The 15,750-nt window shown below is 37.7% G+C and overlaps 1 protein-coding gene across 6 annotated transcripts in view; it reads right to left on the reverse strand.

Moving 5' to 3' along the window:
* Window positions 1-15,750, reverse strand: part of ARSG (arylsulfatase G) — a 186,086-nt gene that overhangs the window by 34,866 nt on the left and 135,470 nt on the right. The gene's annotated exons all lie outside the window — the stretch shown is intronic.

The following is a 15,750-nucleotide window of genomic DNA, read 5'->3' on the forward strand; positions in this document are numbered from 1 at the left end:
TAACTTTAACATAAACTTCCAACTTTAACATAAAGTTCAAAGTCAAGAAATATGCTGGGAAAATGAGCAAACAACAACAACAACACAAAAGGACCTGACTATAAAAAGGTACTTTGGTAACAAGGAAGATCAAAACACAAATTCAAAAGAAGACAATGATGTAAAACAGTCACAAGCAAAGCCTCAAAGGGAAAAAAAAAAATTGAATTGGACACAAGCCCAACAAGAATTCCTGAAAGAACTAAAAATGATTTTATTAATCAAATAAGAGTGGTAAATGAAAACAGGGGATGAGTCCTACAAGAAAATTCTGAAAAGACAGTAGATTGATAAAAAGAGGCACAAAAAATACCAAAGGGGACAGCTAGGTGGCACAGTGGACAGAGTGCCGGCCCTGGATTCAGGAGGACCTGAGTTCAAATCTTCCCTCAGACACTTGACACTTACTTGCTGTGTGACCCTGGGCAAGTCACTTAACCCTCATGGCCCTGCCCCTTCCTCCAAAAAAAAATACTGAAGAAAATAATACCTTGAAAAACAAAAGTATCCAAATGGTAAATGGTACAAAACCTCACTGATGAAAATAATTCCTTAAAAATTAGAATTGGGCAAGTGGAAGCTAATGAATCCATGAGATACAATAAAACAAAATCAAAAGAATGAAAAAAGTATAGAAAATGTAGAGTATCTTATCAGAAAAAACAACTTAACTGGAAAATAGATCAAGAAGAGATAATTTAAGAATTATTGGACTGCCTGAAAGCCATAATCAAAGAAAAGGCTTAGACATCATATTTCAAGAAATTACAAAGGAAAACTTCCCCAATATCAATAAAAAGTGAAAGAATCCACTGATCACCTCCTGAAAGAGATCCTAAAATGTAAACTTCCAGGAATATTATAGCCAAATTCCAAGCTCCCAGGTCAAAAAGAAAATACTGGACAGCTAGGTGGCGCAGTGGATAAAGCACTGGCCCTGAATTCAGGAGCACCTGAGTTCAAAGCCGGCCTCAGACACTTGACAATTACTAGCTGTGTGACCCTGAGCAAGTCACTTCACCCTCATTGCCCCTCAAAAAAACAAACAAACAAAAAAGAAAATACTTCAAGTAGTCAGAAAGAAAATAATCAAATATGGAGCCATAGTCAGGCAGGATCACACAAGATTTCACAGTTACCACACTATAGGAGTAGAGGACTTGGAGTATGATATTCCAGAAGGGAAGGCAACAGGATTACAACCAAGAATAACCTACCCAGTCAAACTGGATATAACATTTGGGGGGAATTTGGGGTGGACATCTAATAAAATAGAGAAATTTTAACCATTTCTGATGAAGATACCAGAAATTAATAGAAAATTTTACTTTCAAATATAAGACTCAAGAGAAGCATAAAAAAGTAAACATGTAAGAGAAATCATAAGGAACTCAATAAGCTGTTTATATTCCTATATGGGAAGATTTTATATATATAAAATTCCTAAGAACATTATCATTTTTAGGGGAGTTAAAAGGACTCTGTATAGATAGAGTATGCAGGAATGAGTTGATTATGTTGGGATGATCTCCAAAAAATGGATAGGTGAAAAGAGGAATATACTGGGAGAAGAGAGAAGGGAGAGGAAAAATTAGATAAATTATCTTACATAAAAGATGCACACAAGAAAAAGTTTTTACACTAGAGAATGAAAATGGAGGAGTAAGGTCAGTGCTTGAACCTCATCTGAATTGGTTCAAAGAGGGAAGAAATACACACACACACACACACACACACATACACATATATACGCACATATACATATGCATGCATATATATATACACACATCCATACATTCAACTAGGTATAGAAAAATCTATATTACCCAATAGAGAAGTAGAAGGGGAAGAGGATGAAAGAAGAGAAGGTAATAAAAGGGAGGACAGATTAAGAGAGGCAGTGGTCAGAAGCAAAACATACTTTTGAGGAGGAACAGGATAAAAAGAGAAACCGAAACAGAAGAAAAGGATAGAGAGAAATATTCATTTGGTAATCATAACTGTGAATGGAATGAACTCACCCATAAAACAGAAGTAGATAGCAGAATGGATTAGAAACCAGAATCACACACAGAGAGCTAAAATAAAAGTCTGGAACAGAATCTATTATGTTTCAGCTAGAGTAAAGAAGACAGGGCTAGCAATTATGATCTGAGACAGTAAAACCATAATTGGGGAAGGGGGTAACCTCAACTTTCCCTTCTCAGAGCTATATAAATCCTACCATAAAATAAGTAAGAAAGAAGTTAAGGATAAGAATAAAATTTTAGAAGAGTTAGATATGATAAACCTCTGGAGGTGAATGGGAATAGAAAGGAGCATTACCTTTTTTTCCTCAGATGTACATGGCATCTTCACAAAAATTCACCATATATTAGGGCATAAAAACCTCACAAGCAAATGCAAAAAAAGCAGAAATATTAAATGCACTATTTCCAGGCCATAATACAATAAAAATTACATTGAATAAAAGGCCATAGAAGCATAGATGAAAAATTATTTGGAAATTTAATAAGCTAATCCTAAAGAATGAGTGGATTAAAGAATAATAGAAACAATCAATAATTTGGTTAAACAAAATTACACTGAAACAACATATCAAAATTTGTGGGATGCAGCCAAAGTAGTACCACGGGAGAAATTTATATCTCTAAATGCATACTTCAATAAAGGAGAGAAGGAACAGATCGATGAATTAGGCATACAAATTTTTTAAAAATACTAAAAAAGAATAACATTTAAAAACCTAATTAAAAAACAAAACAGAAATACTAAAATCAAAGGTGAGCTTAATAAAATTGAAAAAATATTTTTATTTGAAAATTTAACAGCTGGTTTTTTAAAAAAAACCAATAAAATAGATAAACCATTGGCTATTTTGATTTTTTTAAAAAAGAAAGAGACTCTCAGAATGGGCAGGGATCTCATAGGTCTCTCTGATTAGGAGCTCTTTGAGGGCAGAGACTGCCTTTTGCTTCTTTTTTGTATCCTTAGCACTTAGCACAGTGCTGGCACATAGTTGATGCTTAATAAATGTTTATTGACTAACTGAAAAAGAATTCTTTACATCTGTCATTTCTTGTAGCACAGTAATAATATCCTCAGTTCCTCTGTAAAATCAATTGAAGAAGGAAATGGCAAACCACTCAAGTATCTTTGCCAAGAAAACCCCAAATAGGGTCATGAAACATTGGACAAAACTGAAATGACTGAGCAACAATAATACTATCCCATTAAATTCACATATTACAATTTTGTCCCTCATTCTCCTGTTGATACCACCTCTTACTGTTATGACTATCTTTATACCTTTGGGCAATTCTCTTCTTCTCCCTGGGCCTCTGTTTTTTCATCTGTAACAATGGGATAATACTTAAAATACCTGCCTTGTAGGAATGTTATGAGGAAAAAACTTGAAAAATCTTAAGGTGCTAAAGGGGATGATCATAGATTTAAAGTTGGAAGAGACCTCATAGGTTACTTAGTCCAACCTCCTTATTATATAAGGGAAGAAACTAAAGCCCCCAAAAAGTTAAATGGCTTCACCAAGGTCACACAGAAAGTAAGTGAGAAAGATGGGATCTGAACCCAGGTTTTCTGATTCTCAATTACAGCATTATTGCTGGCACATCATGCTGCCTCTCATCATGCTGCCTCTCATAAATTGTTATTGCAATTACAGTCTTGACATGCACTTACGATTGGTGCAATTTAACACAAAAACTGCCTCCAAATTTCCTTCCTATTCTGGAGAAACTTTATCTTATACTTCTTTTAGTTACAAAGGCAGTCGAGTATTTTCTCTCTAATCCTGTGCCAAACAGGTCTTCTCAAAGCTGCTCACCTCACTTCAGGTTCTTCTCTAGACTGTGCCTATAGAAGCTTTATGATCAAATTTTTCTCTTTCAAGGACACTAATCCATAAGAAACGTTCAAGAGCAACAATTCTACTTTCCCCGATGCAGTCCCTCATGTTTCTGCCTCCAATTTCTCTGACAATTTTTTATTAGTGTCTTTTATCATCAATCTTCAGATTGCTACTCCTCCCCTTTTCTCCCCTCCTCAGGCACCACTTTGGCTTCCAGTGTCCTATGCTGTGTCACCTCCTAGGAAGTTATCTTTCCAGCCATATATTTTCTGACCTCTTCTCTTGATATAAACACAAATAAGAGTATGTCTAAAATCCATTGACATTTTTATTAATGTGATGCAAGTCAATTGGGGACAGGACAGGAAAATAACATTTTCAGACCATGCGTGTTTTGTGGAAGAGAGATTCTAGTTATACCAAAAAAGACTGTATAATAAGCCATCCATGTGCATAGGTAGAGAAAAGCAGATTGTCTTGAATGAAACTACCATTGTTTAAATTTTTCTTTAACCTTCTGGTTTCTTACAAATTCAGGTCAGACAGAGAATGTAGCCTTAGTTAGGTGACTAGACGGGTAGATTGGTCACTCACCTGCTTTCCCATGGTGTGCTTAATATCTTTCTAATTAGAGATTGTTGGCCAGGCGAACCTGCCCGCCTTGGAGCACCTCAGTCACCTGGATACATTAGATTTCTTCAGACCCTTCTATACTGGACACCAGGTGAGTAAAAAATATGCTTTTATGTGGAGTTTATACTTTTCTTATTGCTCCTTTGTTCTATAAGTCCATCCCCGCAAAATTTAGGAAAGTCTTCAGCCTGTGTTCCATGGGAATGCCTCACTTTGTGCAACAGAAGTTTATCTGAAAAGTTGCATGTTAAATGTCTTTGTAGAAACTGAATTATATTTTGAAGTCACTCTAGAGGCATAATGAAAAAATTAGAAGGAAAACTGAGTAGAAAACTTGTCAAGTCCACTTTAGAAGGATTCTTGTTCAGATTTGGGTTGGACTAACTGTCCTCTGAGGTCCCTTTCAATGGTGAGATTTTGTAAGTTTGTTTCAATGTTTAATAACTACAAAAGTTCACAAGTTTCTGGTTTTTTTTAAAGGTCTAATCTCTTTTTCCCCATCTAATTTAAGCCTCTTGTTTTGTAGTAAGTGAAACTAGAGAATAGTTGGCATCCATTCATCTTCTCAATCTGGCGTTCTTAACCTGAGATATGTGAATAGTAAAATATATTTTTGTGATATATAACAATGTAATTGGCTTCTTTGTCATCCTAAGTATTTTATTTTAAGGACTTAAAAACATGACTCTGAGATGGAGTTCATAGATTTCATCAGACTGCCAAAGGGGTCTATGAAACAAAAGAGGTTAAGAACCCTTGATCTTTATAATTAGTTTTTCAAATGTGGCACTGCATTGTATACAGATAGAGAGCTAGAAAGGATCTTGGAAATCATACGTCTAATACCCTAATTTTTGTGAATGAGGAAACTGATATACAGACTCAAACCCATGTCTCCAAAACCAGCCCACTCTCCATTGTCCCACACTGTCTTTTTTTTTTTTTATTTGATTGATTTATTTATTTTGTGGGGCAATGAGGGTTAAGTGACTTGCCCAGGGTCACACAGCTAGCACATATCAAGGGTCTGAGGCTGGATTTGAACTCAGTTCCTCCTGAATCCAGGGCTGGTGCTTTATCCACTGCACCACCTAGCTGCCCCATCCCACACTGTCTTTTGAAGATCTTAATGGAATTATGGCTCAGCCTTCCTCTTCTTCAGGGTGAATAATCAGCACTTTTTGTTCTATTTTGCTTTTTTAAAAATAATAATAAACATTTTTATTTAAGGTTTTGAGTTCCAAATTCTATCCCTCTTTTCGTCCTTCTTCTTCCCCCTTTCTGAGACAGTATGCGATCAGATATAGGTTATACATGTGCTATTATGTAAAAAATTACCATATTAGTATTTTCATATAAGAAAACTCAAAAGAAAAAAATGGAAGAAATAAAGTGAAAAATAGCATGCTTTGGTCTGTATTCAATCAATATCAGTTCTTTCTTTGGAGGTGGACAGTATGCTTCATCATTAGTCCTTTGGGATTGTCTTGGATCACTGTATTGCTGAGAATAATTAAGTCATTCACAGTTCTTCATCAAACAATATGGCTGTCTCTGTGTATAATGTTCTCCTGGTTCTGTTCACTTCATTATACATCAGTTCATATAAGTCTTTCCAGAAACATTCTCCACATACAGAAAAAAGAACTATGGATTCTGAATGCAGAATGAACCATACTGTTTCTACTTTTTTTTCTTTTGTGAGGTTTTTCCCTTGTGTTCTGATTCTTCTTTCACAACATGACTAATAAAGAAATGTGTTTAATGTGATTGTACATATATAACCTATATCAGATTGCTTTCTGTCTTGGGGAGGGAGGAGAAAAATTTAGAACTAAAAATCTTATGAAAATAAATGTTGAAAACTATCTTTACATGCAACTGGAAAATAATAAAATACTTTTATGATAAAACAAAACAAAACAAAAACATGTAAGTCTTTCCAGGCATTTCTGAAATCATCCTTTTTGCCATTTCTTATATCACAGTATTATTCCATTACACTCATACCGCAGCTTGTTTAGCCATTCCCCAGTTGATGGCTGTTCCTTTGATTTCCAATTCTTAGCCACCACAAAAGAGCTGCTATAAATATTTTTGCTCTTTTTGGGGATGTCTTTGGGATATAAGCCTAACAGTAGTATTGCTGGACCAAAGGGTATGCACAGTTCTATAGCCCTTTGGGCATAATTCTAAATTGCTCTCCAGGGGCAGCTAGGTAGAACAGTGGATAAAGCACCAGCCTTGGATTCAGGAGGACCTGAGTTTGAACCTGGCCTCAGATACTTTATACATACTAGTTCTGTGACCCTGGGCAAGTCACTTAACCTTCATTGCCCTGCCAAAAAAAAAAATTGCTCTCCAGAATGGTTGGATCTTTTCACAACTCCATCAACAGTAGATTAGAATCCCAGTTTTCCCACACCCTCTCCAACATCTGACATTTTCGTTTTTTGTTACATTTGCCACTCTGATAGGTGTGAGGTGATACCTGAGAGTTGTTTTAATTTGCATTTCTCTGAATAATAGTTACTTACAGCATTTTTTCATATGACCATAGATGGCATTGATTTCTCTGTCTGAAAACTGCCTGTTCATGTCCTTTGACCATTTATCACTTGGGGAAAGACTTGCATTTTTATAAATTTGACTCAGTTCTCTATATATTTGAGAAATGAGGCCTTTATCAGAAATACTTGTTTCAAAAATTCTTTCCCAGTTTTCTGCTTTCCTTGTAATCTTGGTTATACCAGTTTTGTTGGATCAGTGTTTTATAAAAGAATGCTCCGGGGTGGGGGGTGCAGTTAGGTGGCACAGTGGATAAAGCACTGGCCCTGGATTCAGGAGGACCTGAGTTCAAATCTGGCCTCAGACACTTGCCACTTACTAGCTGTGTGACCCTGGGCAAGTCACTTAACCCTCATTGCCCTGCCCCCCCCCCCAAAAAGTTCCCTGGACCTGTAGAAGCCCTCCTTAGGTCATGACAGAGCCTGTAAGATCACAAACTGTTGACACGTTGGGAAGGATAGTGACAAAGTAAAGGAGTAATCAAGAGGTAGGTGATAGAGGTATGTTATTTTTACTAGCAGGGAGTCAAGGAAATTTAGAAAGTTATTGATGTGACATGGAAAACCCCAGGATCAGGGCCTCCTATTTTGAGAATATACTTCCCAAATCTATTCTGCAATCAGAGAGGGGGCAAGCCCAGAGAAAATTAGAACAGTTTTTCAGAAACAGGAGTAGAGTTAGTAATTGCCTCCCCTGTGGGATTCAAAAGCTCCATAATGATCCCTTCCCCTCCCCCCAAAATAGTATTATAGGATTTAGAGCTAGAAGGGGCATTACAGACTACCCACTCTAATAGGATGATTTTATAGATGGAGAAACTGAGACCAAAAGAGGTTAAAGAATATGCTTAAGGTGATACAGATTTTAAGTATCAGATCTGGATGCATGTCTTCTCCTCTCTAATACTCTGCCTCCATCTCCTCCATGAATACTCAATTTTCCTACCAATATAGGTTGTCCTTTGTCTCAGGGCAGTAAAGTGGACCATTATCTTGAGAATTGCCTTGTTAAAACACATGTGACCTACCATTAAAAATCAGGAAAATAGATGGAGATATCCTTCACAAGTATGGCTATAGGGAAAATTCTTAAACAAAAGATAGAGAAGGTCACAAAAGACAAAATAGATCAATTATGTGTCTTTAAAAAAATTTGAGTGAACAAAATAAAGATGTCTAGGATAAGAAAGGAGACTGTTAATTGAGAGAAAGACCTTGATATCAAGATATCAAATATCTCAGATAAGAATGTGACAACTAAGGTATATGGGGAACAGGGAGTTTTCCAACTCCCTTCCCTCAACCAGTAAGGCAAGGGAAAAGACTGAAGGTGTAGCCAGTACTAGAAAGGGCAATTTGTAATTGAGGGAAGGCAGGTTTCAATGATAGTTAGAAGATGCAAGGAATGGGGGAGGGAGGAAAAGATTTAGGATCTCCCATATATGTTCCCTTCTTTCCTCGGACACTTGCCACCACTAAGGTGCAGATTCTCATTACCTCAACACCTCGACAATTGCAATAGCCTGCTTGTTGGTCACTCTGCCATAAATTTTTCCCAACTCCAGTCCATCCTTTAGTTGCTAAAGTGATCTTCCTAAAGCAAATATCTAACCATGTTATAACATGCCACACCCCATTCAATAAATTCTGACATCTTTCTATCACCTCCAAAATCAAAGTTAAAATCCTTGAATTTCAATGCCTGTCATAACTTTTCCCATACACTCACATTCTTACACTTTACACTCCTCATGTACCTTGTGATACAATGACACTGGTCTCCTTGCTGCCCTTTACACACAAAAACTCCATCTCTGGATTCTGGGCATTTTCATTAGCTGTTTCTCATGCCTGGAATTCTTTCCCTCCCTATCTCCACCTTGGCTTCCTTTAAGTTTCAGCTAAAATCCTACTTTCTACAAGAAGTTTTTTCTTTAATTCTCTTAATTCTAGTGCCTTCCCTCTGTTAATTATTTCCAATTTATTCTGTATGTAGCTTGTTTGTATGTTGTCTCCCCCATTAGATTTGAGCTGGGAGAGGCCACGAATTGTCTTTTGCTGTTCTTTGTATCTCCAGAGCTTAGCACAGTACCTGATACCTAGAGACACTTAATATTTATTGACTGACTAAAAACTTAGAAATCCCACTGCTAGACATATACTCTATAAAGGTCAAAAACAGAAAGAAAGGCCCCATATATACCAAAATATTCATAGCAAATCTTTTTATGGCAGCAGAGAATTTGAAGAAAAGTAGGTGACCATTAACTAGGAAATGACTGGACAAATTTTTGTATATGTAATGGAATATTATCTATTCTATTCTGTTCTGTTCTTATATATAATAATATAAATAACAAAAATAAAAATTCAGAGAAACATAGGAAGACGAACTGATGCAGAATCATGAAAACATTTTTTAAAAACAAAAGATCTAAAATATTAAGGGGAATGATGAAAAGAAGTATGGTTGTGTAAGGGTCTAAAATTCTAGCTAAACTATCTAAAATCTAATGAGTGGTCATCAATAAATTATAAGCTTTAGCAAGAGTATTTAAATGTTTAAGTATTTATTAAAGAGCATTAGGATCAGAGAGAAAGGTAAAAATGTAACTATTTCTAAGAGACCCTATCATGCAACCCACCATGGCAAGGTTAGGAACCAAAAGAGACTGAACCCCTCCGCCAGCATACGCTTCCTACTTCCTGTCCTTCTCCCAGAAATGGGAGGCTCCTCAAGGTGTTTGGCTGGTAGCCTTGATAATCAGTACCCACAAGCAAATGTCACTTCCTGACACTAAGGACCTTGACCACATGGCTTGCCCTCAGAGGCCTTCACCTCATGGTGGTACTTTGCTACAGTAAGTCTCCAGCAGATGGCATCATTCCAATCGTTACAGTTGAAAGTAGAATAGCACATCCAGACCTCAAACTAGATTATAAAGCAGCAGTCCAACCATCAAAATGATCCAGTACAGTTTAAAAATATAGAGAGAAATCAATGGAACAGACTAGACAAGGGAGAATCAGAATCAATGGAACTCAATAATCTAGTGTTTGATCAAGTAGAAAATGCAAACTACTTAGGAAGAAGCAACTTATCTGGGACAACTAGAAAGCAGTCTAGCAGAAGTTAGGCTTAGACCAAAACATCAAAAAACATTTCATAATATATTCTAAATGCAGACACAATCTTCATATTAAAGATCATGCCATAAAAAATTAGAAGAGAAATAGCAGATGAATTCTTAGCCAAACAAGAGATAGAAGCAAATGCTAAAAATTTAATTGTTAACTTTGATGGGGCAGCTAGGTAGAACAGTGGATAAAGCACAGGCCCTGGATTCAGGAGAACCTGAATTCAAATCTGACCTCCAGACACTTGACACTAGCTGTGTGACTTTGGGCAAGTCACTTAACCCTCATTGCCCCACAAACAAACAAACAAACAAAAAAATGATAACTTTGATTACATGAAACTGAAAAGCTTCTGCATGGACAACATTAAAGCATGTAGGTTAAGAAAGAAAGTGGTTTAATGAGGAAAACAATGTTTTTCTATAAAAGTTCTCATATTGGTTTGGTATTCAAAATGTACAAACAATAAACATATTATAAGACTAGTAGCTATTCCCCAATAGATAAGTGGCCAATAGATATGAACAAAAAGTTCTCAAAAGAACCACAAACCACATGAAAGAATGTTCTACATCACTAATAATAAGAAAAACATAAATAAAAACAACTCTGTAGTTTCGCCTCACACCTTCAAATTGTCAAACTTTACAAAAATGGCAAGTCAATGTTGGAAGGGTTGTGGCATGCTAATATATTGTTGGTGGAGCCGTGAAATGGTACAACAGTTTTGGAAAGCAATTTGGAATTATACAAATAAAGTGACTATAATGTTCATACCCTTTAAACCAGAGACTCTTTTACTGGACTTACACTTCCAAGGAAGCCATCAATAAGAAGAAAGTCCCCATATACACAAAAATAGTTATAGCCATACTTTTTGTGATAGAAAAGAATTGGAAACAAAGTAGATAGATACCCATTAATTAAGGAATGTATAACCAAACTGTAGTGTGTGAATGTAATAGAATGCTACTGCACTATAGGAAATTATATATGTGATATAGAGAAACATGAAAAAATCTACATGAACTGATGCAGAATGAAGTAAGCAGAGCCAAGAAAAGAATATATACAGTTACAAAAATGTAAATGGAAAGAAAACCACATACCAAAAAATCAAAAGTGAATGTGATAAAATTATAAAGATCAAGCATGACTCTAGTGAAGAGATATGAGAGAATACCTCCGGCCCACCCCTTTGTGAAGGTGTGAGGTCCACAAGTGTTAACATGTTTTTGGACTTTTTCAACATATTGATCAGATGTACTGACTTTTTTTTTCTCTTTAAAAAATACTGTTTGTTATATGGGATGGCTCTCTAGAAGGGATAGGAGAAGAGATAGTTGGATTAACTATGGTGATATAAGAAATATATCAATAAAAAACTTTTTTAAAAATGAATGGCGGGGCAGCTAGGTGGCGCAGTGGATAGAGCACCGGCCCTGGAGTCAGGAGTACCTGAGTTCAAATCCAGCCTCAGACACTTAACACTTACTAGCTGTGTGACCCTAGGCAAGTCACTTAACCCCAACTGCCTCACTAAAAAAAAAAAAAAACTGAATGGGACTAAAAATTAAAAAATAAATACAATGCATGTAAACCTTACTAAGAGAAGGGTGAAGGGTGTGGGGCTTTTCCATTAACATCATGGCATGGATCAGCTGGTCAGACAAACAAGCTGTCCTACAGGAAAGCTTAGCGCAGGGTTTAGAGAGAATGAGACACAGGAGTACATTTCAATTGGGCTGGGGAGGGGTTTAGCAGGAAAGCCCCACAGTCACAGGAATTGTGACTCTAACTGCTTGGCAGGAGGATTATTGAAGAGGGAATTTCTGGGGCAAATATTCAGAGGGTGGGATGAGGGAGTAAAGGGGGCTTCTGGTCAATATAGCCTTCTTTAAAATTTTTCCTCAAAGGATTAGAGGATTTTCCAGATTTAAGTACACTGCAGTGTATCTGCTGTATTTATTCTTTCCCCATCCCATTATCTACCAGGTCAGCACTCTGCCTGCTGCCTAATCTAGCTCAAATCCTGGTTTAGCCTTCAGCATAGTCGTCTTGGAGCCATTGATCTGAATTTAAATTAAAGGACTAGAATTTAGCACTAAAAGAGACCTTAGAAAACACTTAGTTCTACCTTAAAGTCACACAGGTAAAAAGTATCAAGTCCAGAATTCAAACTATACATTCTCCAATTCAAATTTAGCACTCTTTTCACTATACTATGTCATCTTGAGCATCCAAGTAAAAGGTAGGGGAAAAGGCCCCCAGCTCAGGCATACTTGCAATGACAGGGTTGTTCATACTATCTATGCCTATTAACATATGATACAGATGACAGGGCACAGGATTTAGAGTCAAAGAACCTGAGTCTCAATCCTGGCTCCATCACACAGAATTACATCTCTAAATCTGTCCTGTCCACCTGTGCCCCACCCCAATCCTGGGAATTCTCACGGAGCTCTAACTCACTCCAGTTCTAGCCTGACTTCTACTGGCCACCGTCTTCACCCCCTTCACACAGATGGTTCTCAGATCTATTTATCTAATCTTAATCTCTCTCCTGAATTCTGGTCTCAATCTCCAACTGCCTCTCGGACATTTAAACTGTGTGTCCCATATCTTAAACTCATCATGTCCAAAACTGAATTCGCTATCTTTCCATTCTCCCTTCTTCCTAACTTCTCTATTACTATTGAAGACACCACTATCCCCCTAATCATCCAGGCTTACAATTTAGTTGTCATCCTCAACTCCTAACTCTCACTTACCCCACATATCTAATCTGTTGCCAAGACTCATCTTTTTTCCCTTTACAATATCACTGGAATATCCTTTCCTTTACTGGACTATCACTTGGACTTAGTCTCTCTGCCTCATCTTTCCCCACTCTATTCCATCCTCCACCCATCTGACAAAGTAATATTTACAAAGAACAAGCCTGGTCAAGTCACTACCTTCCCCTACTCAATAACTATTAGCTCTAGTATCAAATATAAAATCTTCTGTTTGGCTTTTAAAGCCCTTCATGTCCTGGTCTCTTCCTACCTTTTCAGTCTTATATTTTACTCCCCTCTATATACTACCTTTGCTTCCATGATTCAGTGACACCGGCCTCTCTTGATAGTCCTTACATACAACACTCCATTGACTGATTTTGTGTCTTTCCATAATGGCTGTTCCCAACCCCCCCAACCCCCAGTGCTCCTCCTCTTCCCCTCTGCCTCCTGGCTCCCCTGTCTTACTTCAAGACAGCTCAAATCCTGCTTTCTGTAAGAGGCTTTTCCTAGTCCTTACCCAGTCCCCGTGCTAGAGCCTTCCCTCTGAGATTACCTCCAATTTACATATGTGTGGGTGCACATATACATGTACATATATGCATACACACATGCATACATGTGTGTATACATATTATATGTACATAGTAGTTTGCCTGTTGTCTTCCCCATTAGAATGTGAGCTCTCTGAGAAGAGGGACTAGTTTTGCCTTTCTCTGCATCTCCAGCACTTAGCATAGTACTTGGAATATAGTTAATGTTCCACAAATGCTTTTTGACTTATTGACTTGAATATTTACTATTTGTGAAAGACTGCAGCCTTGGGCAAGTAATTTAACCTTTCTGCACCTGTTTCTTTTTTTTTTTTTTTTTTTTTTGCGGGGCAGTGGGGGTTAAGTGACTTGCCCAGGGCCACACAGCTAGTAAGTGTCAAGTGTGTGAGGCCAGATTTGAACTCAGGTACTCCTGAATCCAGGGCCGGTGCTTTATCCATTGCGCCACCTAGCTGCCCCTCTGCACCTGTTTCTTTATCTGTAGGCATAGGATTAGATAATAAAAATAATAGCTAGCATTTATATAATACCTACTACTATTAAGAATCCCTTCCTGGGGGCAGCTAGGTGGTGCAATGGATAGAGCACCAGCCCTGGAGTCAAGAAGACCTGAGTTCAAATCCGGCCTCAGACACTTGACATGTACTAGCTGTGTGACCCTGGACAAGCCACTTAACCCCAATTGCCTCACCCCCCCCCAAAAAAAATCCCTTCCTGGATCACTTGCATAACTCAATGCAACTTTGAACTATGCCATACAGGGTTACACAAGACAGAAGGGTGATAGTGCAGAGTTCTGACACAAGGTGATCCACTGGAGAAGGAAATGGCAAACCACTCCAGTATCTTGGCCAAAAAAAAAAAAACTCATGGATAGTATTAGCTTGGACAGATGCCAGGAGATAGTGGCAGACAGAAGGGCCTGGCATGTTATGGTCCATGGAGTTACAAAGAGTCAGACATGACTGAATGACTGAACAACAACAACTACTACTACTAACATTTATTTAGCACCATATGCCAGGCACTGTGCTTTATAATGATTATCCTATTTGGCCCTTACCCTGGCAGGTAAGTGCTAGTTACTATCCCCTTTGTACAGTTGAGGAAACTAAGGCAGACAGAGGTAATATGACTTGCCAAGTGTCACACAGCTAGTAAGCGTCTGAGGTCAGATTCTAACTTTAGCCTTCCTAACTCCAGTTATAGAGAATCTTTAAGATTTCTTCCAGTTTGGGGGGCAGCTAGGTGGTGCAGTGAATAAAGTACCAGCCCTGGATTCAGGAGGACCTGAGTTCAAATCCGACTTCAGACACTTGACACTTACTAGCTGTGTGACCCTGTACAAGTCACTTAACCCACACCCCAAATTCTTTTTCTTCCAGTTTTAAATTCCATGAACTCCCTCTCTTCTGTATTTGGCACACTCCCTATGGGTCTAATCAAGGCATAATTTGGCAGTTTTTCCAGACCAGACGAGTCTAACTTGACAGTCTTGGGGAAGAAGACACAGGACGGATTTTTCTGTTAACCTTAGATGAAGTAAACGCAAGATTTTTTGTTTGTTTGTTTTAGTCAGATCCTGTGGAAACTGGAAGGCCAAGGAATTAATTAACTTCAGTTAACTAAACTAATTCAGCCCCACTGAAATCCTCATCAGATGCCTCATCAGTGACCCAGGATTCTTCAAGGAAGAAAAGCAAGTAGGTGACACAGTTTATTAAGCACCTACCATTTATTAAACCAAACCCAACATGGCTTTTTGTTTTCATTTTTTACCAGATAACCATATTCCATTCTCCTAGAAAGATGCATTTGCTTATTTAGAGATTTTCTGAAGTTACCTAGCAATAATGGCCATAGGAGCCAGAATATTTCTCCAAGGGTCCTAAAAACCATGAAGATATACTCTCTGGGGCTACCCAGCCTATCCTCTCAGGTTCTCGTGTGCTTGAAACAAACCTTTCAGTAAAAAAGAAAATTGGGACAGAAAATGTTTGTGATCCAAAAGTGGAGATAACCCTGCTTATCAAAATGTACCACCAAGCCAATAGTTTTGAGTGAGGCAATAACAGGCGGTAACAAAGAAACCCTTCCTCCCCTCCCTCAAGAAGCTCACATTCTTATCTCTAAGATTCCCTTGAAGCAACATAGAACACCTGAGTTCCTCAAGC

Source organism: Dromiciops gliroides, chromosome 4 (assembly GCF_019393635.1).
Source record: "Dromiciops gliroides isolate mDroGli1 chromosome 4, mDroGli1.pri, whole genome shotgun sequence".
NCBI lineage: Eukaryota > Metazoa > Chordata > Mammalia > Microbiotheria > Microbiotheriidae > Dromiciops > Dromiciops gliroides.